At 37.0% G+C, this 15,016-nt stretch overlaps 1 protein-coding gene across 1 annotated transcript in view; it reads right to left on the bottom strand.

The window, feature by feature from the left end:
• The window catches only part of st3gal2 (ST3 beta-galactoside alpha-2,3-sialyltransferase 2), a 31,666-nt gene extending 17,971 nt beyond the window's left edge, over positions 1-13,695 (bottom strand). Inside the window, exons 1-2 of the mRNA XM_083551621.1 lie at positions 13,057-13,695; positions 12,734-12,814 (exon numbers count right to left, since the gene is read on the bottom strand). The gene's annotated coding sequence lies outside the window, so the exon portion shown is untranslated. The remainder of the gene's footprint in view (positions 1-12,733; positions 12,815-13,056) is intronic.
• Between the last annotated feature and the right edge of the window lie 1,321 nt (positions 13,696-15,016).

Genomic DNA, 15,016 nt, shown 5'->3' with positions numbered 1-15,016 from the left:
TTTATGGGAATTCATCCAGGTAATTTGGGAAATATACCAAGTAACAGGAATTTATAGGAGTTTGGGAGCAGAAGTTTATGGGAGTTAATTGGAAATTCATATGAACTCTACCACATACAAAAATAAATTAAAACATTTTGCATAAGCTGACGAGTTTTTACTGCTGCATCATCGAAATATCATCCGGACCAACTCTATCACTGTATGGTATGGAGGCTCCACTGTGTATGAATGATAAGCCCTGCAAAGGGTCATCAAAACCGCCCAACGAATCTATCTGTCTGTGCAGCGCTCACAACATCATTAAGGACTTCACATCTTAGTTACAAACTGTTTAAACTCCTTCCATCAAGAAGGAGACACAGAAACATACGCACCAGAACCAGCAGGTTTAGGGACAGCGTTTTTCCATTCATCATCACCCTACTGAACTCTACACTACACCGTTAGATCACTGTATAAACACTGTAAATAACTTGTGTACAGTTGTACATACAATGTATATTACATATTGTACACACATTGTTTATAAAATTTTATCCTGCAACATTATTTTTTTTAACTACATTTAGGTTCTCTGTTATAGGCTAACCTGAAATTTTGTACATTCCCACTTTATTCCCATGAATTCCCATGAAAATGTTCCAGTTTTGGAACCCTAGTTCTGAGTATTTCTTTATTTGTCACTGTAACCAGCATCTTGCTTTAATCAATGTGATTTTCTTTATAATACAGATACATTTTTGAAGCAGCAAAATCCAAGAGTCCAGAAATGTGTCATGTAACTGTAAAAGTAAAAATAAAATCTAACTACCTGGTGGGTAGGTGGGCTGTAATAGTGGGGAATTATAGACTAAATTCTGGATCTGATTTAAAATATATTCTGCAAATCTGTCACATGACAAATGAAAGACTCAGACTGGAGAACAGACTTCAGAGGTAAATGAATCAATATAGTTTCCTGTATAGAGCCTATGTGGATGTTATAGGCTTGTATACGAAGACTTGGGGTATGAACTAATCAATACTGTTCTCTGTAAATAACTGTTGTGGTTCTCACATGATACAAAAAGATGTTGCACATGTGCGACCAACACTCAATAACTCTTTCAGACAACTAGTTATTGCAGTCTTTTAAAAAATACATAAAAATTTTACAATCATTCATTAACAACCAATAACTAACACATACACACACACACACACACACACACACACACACACACACACACACACACACACACACAAACACACACAGAGAAACACACACACCAATTCTAAATTATGGCTTGCCATACATGTTGAATTGCATATGATTATTTCCTGTGCAGTGTAGTCTGCTCTGAGAAAGGCTGTGGCCCATGCACAGAAACACACTCAAGTGCACACAATGCTTCTTTTCACAGCCTCCCACACAGTCATAAACTAAGCAGCACTTTCTATCACTCTCTCTCTCCGTTTGACCTGCGTACCTGCACGAAATAAATAAAAGGCTGTCGAGAGTGGGTGTAAGCGTTGCCCTGGCAATGATAAAATAAGAGATGGCTACCATGGAGATGTAATAGAGAAATGAGAGACACCCCTCGCACTGGCTTCTGCTGGGCTACTGCGTCATATTCATCTCAGATTGCTTTTGGCATAAAAAAAAAGGCATGCCATATCAGGTGTTAAGAATATGAAAATGTTTTTTTTTCTATAATAGACAAAGAATGAACATCAAGCATAACATTTTGGAAAATTTGTGGAATTTTTTTTTTTTTTTGCAAAGTCCTTGACTTAAAAAAAGATTTACCAAATGTATACAAAATGAATAATGCTTCTTGTAGTAATCAGTCATTTAAAAAATATTATTTGTTAGAAAATTATTCTTCAGCCCCAAAAAAGTATGAAACATTATCTATTTCCATTTTAACGAAGAGGAACAAAAAAAAACCAGAATCCTTAATATAGAGAATAGTCAGACTGCTGGTGTTGCAATACTGCAACTTAACTTTTTCTAAAGAATCCTTGAAGTGTAAATGCTTTATTGTAGGTCTAGAGAAACTTTTGTTGACAAACTACTTTGCTTTCATGGGGCATATTCGCAGATCCCCAGATTGTAGGTGAGCCTAATAAGACTAATTAAACCTGGCAATTCTTGCACAGGCATGTAAAAGACAGAGGTCTGCTGGACATGTCCAGTAAATACAGAGTTAACGCTGCAGGCACACTGCCGCCATAATACAGGCACACACATAGACTGCAGTACATTAATCTATTAATAAAATAGTTGGATGGCCAAAAGTCCTGAGCTCATTTCAATTTGAGCTGTATTTATTGACTGCTATAGAATACATACATGTATGATTTTTTTAATAGTATTTAGCAGACATATGAAACACATACATACAAACAAATAAACATTTAAACACACATACAAACATACACATAAAAACATACATGCAAATAAACATTCAGACAAGCAGGAATAATGAATGGCAAATGTTCACATAAACACCATAAGAAGTAAACAAACATACATATGTGCTTACGTCCACATGCATTCACACTGGTTGGGTAATGTATGTTTATGCTCTATTTTTAAGAATCTGTTTAATGATATAGAAATCCAGAAGGGTTCATCAGTCCTGTGTCCTGCCCAAGATAATGTTTTCTGTGTTAAGAAAATAAATCTTTCAGCAGGGTATATGTGCTCAAAATCAGTAAAAGAACAAGGCAAGCAAAAACATGGATATTTGGTTACGTGTGTTGAATTGCAGTTGTTGTGGGGTTGTTTTTAAGAACAAATTTAAAAACTGGCATTCTGAGTTTAGATTCTGTAACTGTTTTTGTTAGTCAACTGACTAGTTGACTAATAGTAATCTTCCAATAGATATTTACATTGGTTTGCACTAATTTCATTCATTATATAATAATAATGCACACCTAATGCATTAATGCATATGTAATAAGTACCTCCGGTGGATATAAAAAGTCTTCATACCCTTATAAAATTGAAAAATATAAAGACAGAAATAACAATATAAATGTCTGTCTTGTTACATCTTTACTGCAACATTCCAACAAAGAGAAATCCAGAGCAAGACATATATTTAATTATTGGGAATATTTTATATACAAAAAACAACCAAAGCTTAATTGCATAAGTCTGAACACCTCTCCGAACTAATACTTCGTGGAAACGCCTTTTTTCTTTGAGAATAAGTCTCTTTTAACTTCAGACATTTAGGGTTTGGAATTTTGTCCCACTCTTCTTTGCAAAAAAGTTTTAAGGGGATCTATATAAGGGGATCTCCTGTGTACGACTCTTTTCAAGTCATTCCATAGCTTTTTAATTGGATTGTGGTGACTGGGCCATTTCAGGTCTATGATTATGATGACACTTTTCTGAAGCCGTGTCCTTGTTGAATTTGATGTGTGCTTTAGGGATACTGTCATGTGGAAATGTGAAATTTCCATTTCATTATCAGCTTCTTGTCCGATGGCAGAAGGTTTTGTGCCAAAATGTCTTGGTATTTGGAGCTACTCGTTTTCCCATCTATCTTGACAAGTGCCCCTGGCCAGCTGAAGAGAAGCAGCCCCAGGGCATAATACTACCACAACCATGTTTCACTGTGTGTATGGTGTTCCTTGAATGATGCTATAAATTGATGCAATTTCGTTACGCCAAAAATAACAATTAGGAAGTGGCTGAATGATTCTTTTGGCATAATTTAGACATTATTTTTTATGAGAAACATTCACCTTACCTCCCTAACGCACAGCCCAGATTTTTGTAGAATATACGAGATGGTATTCACATGCAAGGAGCGAACAGTACATGTCAGAAATTCTTGTCGTTTCTACATGTTGCTGTTGGCCTTTTGATAGCCTCTCTGCTAAGTTTTCTTCTTGTCCTATCATCAACTGTGGAGGGTCATCCTGATCTTTGCAACTTTAATTGATGACAGATGTATGCCATTTACCTACAGGCCTAATTTTGAAAGTAACTGAACTCTGAGGACAGATATAGACCCCAAAATGCGAGGGTGTGCAAACTTGTGCAACCAGGGTGTGTAGGTTATTTTTATTATTAAATATTTATTTTTCCCTCTGGATTTTTGTTTATTGAAAGATCACATTAAATAACAATATTTTGAAAACCAGAAAAATCATAAGGGTGTATAGGCTTTTATATCCACTTTAAGTACATTTTGACTTCTTCTTCCTCCGGCTTCTCCCATTAAGGTTCGCCACAGCGGATCAATCCGTCTCCATACCCACCTGTTCTGTACATCTGCCTCTTTCACCCCAACCACCAGCATGTTTTCCCTCACCACATCTATAAACCTCCTTTTTTTTTTCTTTCTCTTTTCCTCCTTCCTTGGGGCTCCATCCTCAGCATTCTCCTACCGATATACCCCATGTCCCTCCTCTGCACATGTCCAAACAATCTCAATCATGCCTCCTTCACCTTGTCTCCAAAACGTCCTACATGCGCTGTGCCTCTAATAAACTAATTTTTTATTCTGTCCATCTGTCCACTCCGAACGAAAACCTCAATATCTTCAACTCTGCTACCTCCAGCTCCACCTCCAGTCTTTTACTCAATGCCACTGTCTCGAAATCATACATCATCACAGGTCTCACCACAGTCCTATAAACTTTCCCTTTCACTCTTGCAGATACCTGTCATAAGAAAAAACCTTCAGAGGAAGAATGTTTATAATTCTCAATGTCTATGACTAATTACAGTGCCTGTCAAAAGTTTGGAAATGTCTAGCCTTTTATGGGTTTTGAGACACATGAATGTTCCTTTCATTTGTATGCAACAATCTAGGTAAAATGCAAACATGCATAAGAATTGGACAGTGAATAGCTGGAAGAAAGTCCTGTGCAGACATTTTTTGGTCTAACAGAAGAACCTATTTAAAATAAAGCACAGGAGAGATGTTGTTAGTAAACTGCTTCACAACCACAGTCAAACATGGAGTTGAAAACCCTAATGATTTGGGGTTGTTTTGGAGCAGCGAATGTTGAGAACTTGGTGAAAGAAAAAGTAAACCAACATGGCTTCCATTCTATATTTCAATGACGTGCCAATTGCGTCTGGACTGCAGATAATTGGAAATGCTGTACACTGAAAACATCACCATACAACAGGACAATAACCCTAAGCACACTTCACCATCAAGCTCTGTAAGAAGTATTTAGAGATGAAACAGTTGGCTGGAGTGTTATCTATCATGGAATTGCCTGTCCAGACACTAGACATAAATACTATAGGACTGATCTAGGATGAACTGTACCACAAGATCTGAAAGAAATATCCAACTAGTAAAGAACATCACTGACAATTTTTACAAGAGGCACAGCAAAGTATTTCAGCTGAAAGTTTGAAACTGTTTGCATGCAAAGAGTGTGTAATGCTTTTAATCATGCTAAGGGAGGATTTTTAATGAAAATAAAGTGTAACTTCTGTACATTTATATATTTGTTTGATCAAAGTAAATCTTTATACTATTAAATTACCTAGTTTGTTGCATAGAAACAAAAAGTACCTGCACATGTCTCTCTAAATTATTTCAGGCCATATTGGCTCATAGCACCACAGTAGTCTGTGAATTAGATATAAAAAGGCCTGGAATACTAAGCAGGACTGTGTGGCTAGCTCGTTACTCATCGTCTTCACTTATATGTGGTCATATGCTCCTAGAGTGGCTGCTGACCCATCACCATGAGTCTCTTAGCTGTCCAGGCCGTAGCAGGGTGCACCAGTCAAAAGCTCTGAGTCAGCCTTATCACAGCCAGCTACTACTGCTTGTCTCAGCAGGGTGCAGAAAAAAATTTACTCTTCTGTTCCTACAGTACTGAACTTTTAGCCACTAACAGCAAACTTTTTTTAGACATTAAAGTTAGAGCTGGGGGATATGATGATGTAACGTTGATAAAATTGAAAAACATTTCACCCCTATGTGTCGTTATTTCCACCATACTGGGAAAATGTTCCATTAGATTTCGTCAGGAAATGATGTAGTGTAAAGAGGCCTAGGGTGCAGTCAGTGTATCACATTCGAAAAAATGTTCAACCGGGTTGAGGTCTGAGCTCTTTAGCAGGCCACTCAAGATCTTCCATTCCAGACCCTGTAAACAATATCTTTATTAAGGTCACATTGTGCACAAGGATATTGTCATCCTGGAACAGATTTGGGTCTCCAGGATTAAGTGAATGGAAAAAATATTTCTACTGCATCCAAAGACATCCTATATAATTATGTGGCTCCAACTATTTGGAGATGAAGCACATATGGTTTGGAAAAGTCAGGTGTCCCAATACTTTTGTGTATTTTCACTATACACTTTACAAGTATTGTAGGTGCAGTGAAATATTTTGATAAATTTTTCATTATTTCTTCTCGTTTATAATAACAATAATAAAGTTTTTGAAAACGGTTTTAAAGTTTATTATTAAATACAGGGTAAATTATATTGTTTTTAAATATTTATTTTAATTCCTACAGTAAAATAAAATAAATACTGTAGGAATTAAAATAAATATTCAAAAACAATATAATTTACCCTGTATTTAATAATAAACTTTAAAATTTATTTTAATTCCTACAGTAGGTCCCCTGGTGGTCTAGTGGTTAAGCTGCGTTCGATTCCCGGTCAGGGAACCATCCCCAGCCACTCTTAGTGCCGGTCCCAAGCCCGGATAAATTGGGGAGGGTTGCGTTAGGAAGGGCATCCAGCGTAAAACATGTGCCAAATCAAACGTGCGGGGGATGCGCTGTGGCGACCCCTAACGGGAGAAGCCGAAAAGAAAGTTTTTTTATTTTAATTCCTACAGTACATTTCTGTTAGTAGTCCGTTACAATGTCTATATATTTGGGGTACATATTATGTATGATACAAATGTCCTGGTATATCATTGTATAATTAATGTTTCCTCACCCCCCCCCTTACATAGTTTTACATAGCCATGGCGTTGTAGAACGTGGAGCATTGCGTTTTTGGCGTTGAGCAGTTTCTTTGAAATAGCAATTGTTACTGTCCAACATTTCTCACGATGTCCCTTGGCCCCCACGCTCACCAGCTTTGTCTGTGAGCAATTTTTTTCTTTGGGAAAACCTCGAATCGAAAGTCTACGTTCGAATACATTGCACAGTAGACGAGCTAAAAGTTGCCATTCGCAAAGAAATTGCAACTGTGCCGAAGAAATGTTAGTAAGTGCGATGCAGACGTTTGAGAAGAGTGTGTACAGCAAGAAGGACATCGTCTTTCCTTAAATAATCAATGAATACATATTAAAACATGCATTTATTACAGATACTTTTTGCACCACCCTGTATAATGAATTATATAATGACCTTACAATAAAGTTAAACACAAATGTTTCTTGATCCTGGTTATGGTGTAAAATCATTACATTTTAATGGTCCTAATTCATCTGATTCAAGTTTGAATTAGGCTGAATTGGGTGAATAAGAGAGAAAGAAAGGCCAGTGTACTGACTGTTCTGGTTACTATTTATGCAGTATTTTGCATATTCTCTTTCATCCTTTAAAACCATTTTCTATTGGTTCTCTCTCTCTCTCTCTCTCTCTCTCTCTCTCTCTCTCTCTCTCTCTCTCTCTTTTACTCCCACTGTTCTAAAACATAAATGTAGACAGACTGGCTGTGCCAAATTGCTCATAAATGGGTATGAAGGTGTGAACATGTGTGCATGGTGTCTTAAGAGGACCAGGTAGTCCATTTAAATGTAGTCTTCCACCTTCTTGTCAGTGGTGCTTGGATATTCTCATGTTTCATCGTGACCCAGACTAGACTGATGTAGGTAGTGAAGATGAATTAATGAATAAATTTTTTTTTTTTTTTTTAGTTTTATGTTTCATGGAAATTATTTCCTTATAATGAATTATGCTGGAGTAAAAGGTGAAAATAATAACCATTTGTCAAGGTCCAGGAATGAATGGTGTGCACTGTTAAAGAATCACAAGAGTGCAACATAAAGAAACAAAAAAAATCAACCATTTGGCAACCCAAAGACAGTTGCCAGAACCTAATATATACGTCAGGCGAGCACAATAAACTAAAGCTACTGTGACCTATATATGTTACCTATATCTTAAATAAATGCGGCCTTAATTTGACATAAAAATTCATACCATACTATATATGCAACACTTCCTGTCTTGCTGTGTCATTTCTGGATATTTTATTCAGCAGTACAGCACAAACACTACATTGTTTTCCTGAACAGTGACACAATTGTCAATGACTGAGAAGCAAACTCACATGACAGATCTTTTTGGTGCCTGTGCCTTCATAAAATCTGAAAAACGCAACCTTCTGATGGGTTTGTTTTTGCTACCTGTGAGAACTCTGTATTTAGTCCTGTATTCTAGTGCCTCTTTAACCCTTTTCTACTCCATTTGTTATTAATGAATTGCTTTTGTCAAAAGCCTACTCCTACAAGCAGCTTCACTATTCATCCATTACTCACACTCAGGCTGAAGGAGTTTCTCCTATGCAAGTCTCTCACTCTGTCTTCCTGCAGTAGAGATTCTAACCACCCCCAAGGACTAGGGCAATATGCCAAGGCTTGTCTCTGAGCCCATTGAGCTAAAGAAAACTAGGGGCACCGGGGCATCCAAAAGAGCCACTTTTTACCCACATGCTGACACATTCCACACCCACTTAACCTCCAGACACACTTATCTTAAAACAGATTATCCTTCATAGCATTCACGCTAAAATAGACAAATGTGATAACCAATCATGTTCCTGACTCAAATTAATCTCGTTACTAGTCCAATTCTCAGTAACTTAAAGCAACTGACGGGAAGCAAATAATATAATGAATTAATTTAATAATAATTAGCAAATGAGGCGAGACAGCTGTTCCAGCATCCAATCCTATATCCTATCCTATCCTAATCACCTAATAGCAAAATAGTTCCCTTTCAGTGAGTAAAACTCTCACAAACAAAATATGTATACTATAGATAACTTGATATTTTTTTGCTACTTGAACATCTCTGCTAGAAGGCATTATGCCATCTGTTTAGGTTTCAGATGCCAGTTCAGGTGTTTAGAAGCCCACAGCCTATGGCTTGCACACAGACACACACACTTTGATATATTTTTCCAAAGCATGAGGCTGCTGTTAACTGTACAGGAAATCCTCTGGCTTTGGCTGGAACTTCTTAACCTGAGGGAACTACAAGTGGATCTCCATTACTGCAGCTCCCATATAATAGATTCAAAAAGACTCGCCACACCCTAGCTGTAATAGAGATCGAGTTTGTGTTTTTCTCAGATTACATACTTCCAGCCAAAACTAGTGCATTTCCGATACAGGTAATTTGACCTGTATCTTGGTTGAATGTCATACACACAGCCTAATTAAGAAGCTTTTGAATGGGGTAGGCTTCTAGACATCAGCTTGCATTTGTGTGGAAAGTTAACCTAGTTACATCTGCAGAACTTCTGTTTGTCACAATTCTACTCCCTAGGTTCTGCATTAGCCTAGTTACAAAAAGAGTGGATGAACCGCCAAATAATAAATCTGGCAAGTTTTCACTCAGTTTATCACATTTTCCATTTGCTCCTTTCAGTAGCATTTTTATTAAATGTAACCCTAGAAACTCTACATACAGCAGCCAGAGATTCCTATTCATTGTACTAATTTATTTATAACAAGGTTTCAGTGTAGTGCCACACTACATGCTCTGTGCTTATTTTCCCAGCATTAAGGCAGAAAATATATGGTCTTCTATTATGCCCTGCATTTGCAGGTCAGTGGAAGCAGAGTTGTGAAGCAGAAGCAGTTTGACTACATGTGCCCACAACACATTTCATTTATCATAACAAATTGTGGCCATCTCTTACGTAATGCAATTAATCCCAAAAGCGATTTCCCATGTCACTTTAAATCCTAGTGAGTGGGTGTTATCTAATTAGCTAAAGACAAATATGTGTCAAGTAAAATCAATGGCAATTCGTCTCCAAAATACAGGCATGCTGCGTGTGCACTGTGGGTCGGTTGGGGTGCACTTTATGTTTCAAATGAGGCACATCTCTATGCCATAATTTTCTCTCAACAGGGATTACCTTCAAAAGACTTGATTTAAATCAGTGCAAGCAGGTTCTTTTTAATCAAATATTACATTTACACATCATTAGTGATTTCTATTAGTGCCATACACAGCAGATTAATAAAGGCCTTGCTAGGAAATGGCATATTGCAGTTCAAATTATCTGAAGCAGACAGAAGGCACAAATCTATGGCTCTTCAGTTGTGCCAGGGATGCAAGATAAAGAGCAACTTGCCTGAATACAACCAGAAAGACTATTTTAACTGGAAAAAGAAATGGACAACTAGAATTTGAATTGTTTAGTATAGCAGATATTGCACTATATATCTTAGCCCTATGAAACTTCTACAATTCATGCTACACCGACTGTTAAGTTAAACAACATATACTGTATCTACTTTTGAGATACTGACCAAAAATATTGCACATATGCTTATATTGTCAGACTGATTCGAGTTTTGGAATGCTTTTATATCCAGGTGCCTGTATGTTTATCACTGTTCAAAGCTAAACAGTGAATAAAACAAATATAATTGCTTAATTATGGTGCCTATGAAATTTTAGGTGAGCAATGCATGTATGTGGAAGTGGGACATTTGCAATTGGGACTGGGGCATATACTGTACTTATGAAAGTGGGGCATGTATACGTGAAGGTTGTACTGGGTGGCGAGTGTGAAGGAGGGGGAGGGAGACAGGGACCACTGTTAATATCGATATTAATAAGGCACAATAGCATAATCCATTGATGTGGCCCAAAATTGCATAACAAATATGTAATTGTAAAGATTGTAAAGAATTTCTCAGCAATCTCAGTTTCCCAATCTAGGCACAAGATTTAACCATGGAAATACTAGGTGCACTATACTTATTAAAAGTTAATACTTATCACCTACACTATATTTCTACATTTTTTTCACAAATCTCTTTTGCCAATTTTCATACACTAGCAAATTCCCCACTATCTTACACTTGGAGATAATTGCTTACTACCCTCTTCAACATACCAGAGCTCAGAGATAAGTAGAGTAATTCACCCCTCCTACCCTTAACCCTCAGAGCACAGCCAATTTTGCTTTCTTGGATCCCAGCCATTGACTACTGTGGCATCATCGAAATTTGAACTTGCATCGAAAGGGTAAGCACTATCTAAGATTCTGTCTGGGGAAATTTGATAAAAAAAATTAATAGTAAATTAAAACTAGAATAAAAACATTTTAAACATAGCTATAACTATAATTTTTAAAAATGGCAATTATATTTATCATATATTTATATGTATTTAAAACAATAACGACCACAGTGTCGCTGGGGAAGTGGATCTGCCTGCTATTAAATCCCATTAAATGGTTTGTGCACATCAACAAAATATGAGTTTTCACAGATTACCTGCTTTTAAGAACAGAATAAGTGTATTTTTACAACAAATGAGAAGCAACACAGAGAAAGGGATTATGGAAGAATTCAGTCACTTCAACCAATCAGCTGTCTATAATGAAAATCCCCTCAAACAAAATGTAGGTTCTAACTAGTGCATTTCCATGTTGCTGACTTGTTCCTGCAAAGAATACACTTTTTTGTACCTTTAGTTTGGATCTTTAACTTGTGCATATTAAATGTATGAAAGATAAAAGAACCAACAGCAGATTAAGATAAAGCAGAGTTTAGTATAATTGAATCAATAAAAATCAAGCAAGTAATGCATAGAGAGACAAGCAACTAGGAAAAGGGGAGAATACGAGAATTTCCGTCAACCAAGCAGTTTTACATAATGTTTAAAGATAACTTTTACAAAAGCATAAAGAAAAATCAGTTTAGTGCCCTTTTTTAATTCATTAATAACTTTCATTACAAATATATGTATTTTTTTCCCTGGCCCAAAAGCAAAATATTAAAAGTTTTTAATGGTCTTAAAACAAATCATTGGACAGTAAATTAGCAATACTTAAAACAAAACCAGTAACTTGGTATGGCAAAGCTTTTATCTTTAATTTCTTTAAATATTTAAGCCATGTGAATAAACTTGCAGAAAGCTTTTGCTAGTGCTGATCCATTCAATGTTGATGACTTTAAACAGCTGATTAGTAATTGAAAACTGTGTAAACTCACATGTCGAACATTTAGCTTTGTGTACAAGAAGACTGTGCAAGTGATTTACCCTATTTCTAGCTTTTTCCTGCAAAAAGATTCACCGCAGTGGGTCATTTTTTGACCAGAGATTTGTACTTATGACCATTAAACACTTCATATTTGCTATTTAGTGCTCGTTCCATCTTCGTACACAAGTGTTTAAATCTGCTTTCTGGTATAGAACGGACATCGTATTGACTGGAAATTACATGGGGGATTTTTTGTTTATTTCGTACCTCAGAGAGAGAGAGAGAGAGAGAGAGAGAGAGAGAGAGAGAGAGAGAGAGAGAGAGAGAGAGAGAGAGAGAGAGAGAGAGAGACTTGAGGTGTTTTGGGAGGAAAATGTCCAGCACAACTCAAACAAAAGCACAATCTGGATTGTTGTGGGATTCAAAGAATTTAATTTTGCTTTGCGCTGTTACAGATTGTGAGTGAAGTAAAGGAAGATGGAGAATGTGTAAGTATGTGTTGTATTAAAGAAATATTATGGGAGAATGGCAGCACTTCAACCCCATGCATACCTACCATGAGCTCGTGTAGCACCTCTGTCTCTTAGCAACGCGGGCTCAGGGCGGAAGCAGCGGCCACATCAATCAGTCGGGTGGACTACAAAGAGGGAGAAAGCCAAGAGGAAAATCACACTCACACACACACACACACACACACACACACACACACACACACAGAGAAAGAGAGAAGTCTATTATGTATGCAATAACCACTTTATATGTGTGATTCCTTTATGAGCCATTAATAAAACATATCAATAATAAGATACTGCAAGACACGTGCACCATTCCAGTTTCAATTAAAGTCCCACAGCTATAGGAAACTGATATCACACCTACCTTGTAGATCATCTCCAGCTTGTATCTCCTTCGTCTCTTTTCTTCAAATGTACAGCTGAGCTGAGGCTGGAGAGTATCAACGCTGAAGCATTCCCACGTCTTTCTCCCGTCAGACTCGTATAAGGGCTCTCTTTCAGCCTGGATAAGATGATGATGATAAAGATGATGGTGATGCTACCGCGCTGCAGAATGCATTCACATGGAGTCTCAGATGTTCCTCGATTCCTCACTCTGTTCAGCTGTGATGCCGGATATCGCTCCCTGTTCCTCTTTTGCTGTTGAAAAATCTGCTTTCAATACGACGTTCAGCTCCTGTCTGGAGATGAATTTGCTCACCTGGATCTTTCAGACCCTCAACGCTTTGGATTAGGAGCACCCCCGAAAAAGGCACCCCTTCGACGCGCATTACCCCGAATCTCCCAAACGCCTAATGGGAAATGTAGTTGTTTCTGCTGAATCCAGGATCCCGTTTTGCAAAACTAATAACCAGTAAACACAATAAGACGACATGCCTATTTTTAAGTTCAGGTAGCTGAAATGACCAAGTCTGAAATTCGCAAATATGTTGCATAAATGATGCAACGGTTTACGCGTGATAAAAGGTATGAACCTCATTTCCCATGATGCACTGCTCCTGTTACAGAAGATTATTGAGCAGGGTGAAGAGGTTTTCCCTGTGTGTATTTTCGTACCTTGTTACATTTATATTAAAAATTTGTTTTGTATTATTACATTTTATGCATAACCATACCCTGTTTTTTGTTTGTTTGTTTGTTTTGTTTTGTTTTTTTAAGCACTTGGATTGATTTCAAAATATTCGACATCAAACATTTCGTTGTTTTCCTGTGTACAGATAAGTGTTCAGCTTGATACGTGATAATACCTGAGAGCGTTTATGCCAAGGGCTGGGTGTCTTACAGTCATAAAGACATGGCGAAATTGATTTTGTCTGTCACCTCAGCTGAATTCCACCATAGCTAGAAGGCATGGATTATTAACATATAGAAACCAATGGCGCCATCGTGTGGATGGAATCCTGATGTGTCTTGCTAGTGTATGTGCATTGCTGATGGTAGTAGATGAATCCCAATAAGTAAAACATTTTCTAACTAAAATAACATCATGGTTTGCATAAATTGGTAGTAGTGAGTAGTGGTCCACATGTAGCCCTGACCTCAACCTCACTGATTACTTTCGAATGAACTGCAATGCTGAATGTGTGCTAAGCTTTCTCATTCAATATCAGTGCATGACTTCACTTGTGTTCTTTAGACTGAATCAGAAATTCCACAAGGCCACCTTCCAAAATTTAGAGGAAAACCTTCCCAGAAGTATGGCTGTTACTGTAATAGCAAAGCGGAGACTAAATCCTGGGTTTATATTGCTCTCAGCATGGATATTTGTTACATTTTGTGTATACAAGTGAGTTCTCAGTTTTCCTCCCAACTCACAAAGGCAGGTGGCATGAATAGTTGGCATGGCTGAGAGTTTAATGAGGATAAAGTGAATAATGGAAATGAATTAATTAATTTTATTTGCTGCAAGGGTGAGTAGGAATGTTCAGGACTTTGTGCCTAGGGTTGGAGTGAATACTAATTCTAGGCAGCCAAGCATAGTGTAAAGCATAATGCATGCAGACTCAGAAGAAATGTTTTTTGTATAACTGCTACACAAGATCTGGAAAAAGTCCTAAGTGTTTTATTAGTCCTATTTTCTGGTAATCAACTATCACATTATACCACTTATTTATTGATTAATGTCCTTTAACTATTCATTCAGCTATACATGTATTTTTTATTTCTTACTTGTGGGGATAATTATTTTGGATTTTTTAAGAAATCAAAATAGTGAGTGCAACTGAAAACAAATGTCATGCAACAGTCATTAAGCATTTTGTTTGAGTTGACAAAACAATCAGCTGGTGATATCTGATAACGACTTAAAACAATTTTCTTTTTCT

Source organism: Silurus aristotelis (genome assembly GCF_946808225.1).
Source record: "Silurus aristotelis genome assembly, chromosome: 10".
In the NCBI taxonomy this organism is placed as follows: domain Eukaryota; kingdom Metazoa; phylum Chordata; class Actinopteri; order Siluriformes; family Siluridae; genus Silurus; species Silurus aristotelis.
Note: the sequence above shows the minus strand (reverse complement) of the source record. Positions and strands in the feature narration are given on the sequence as shown.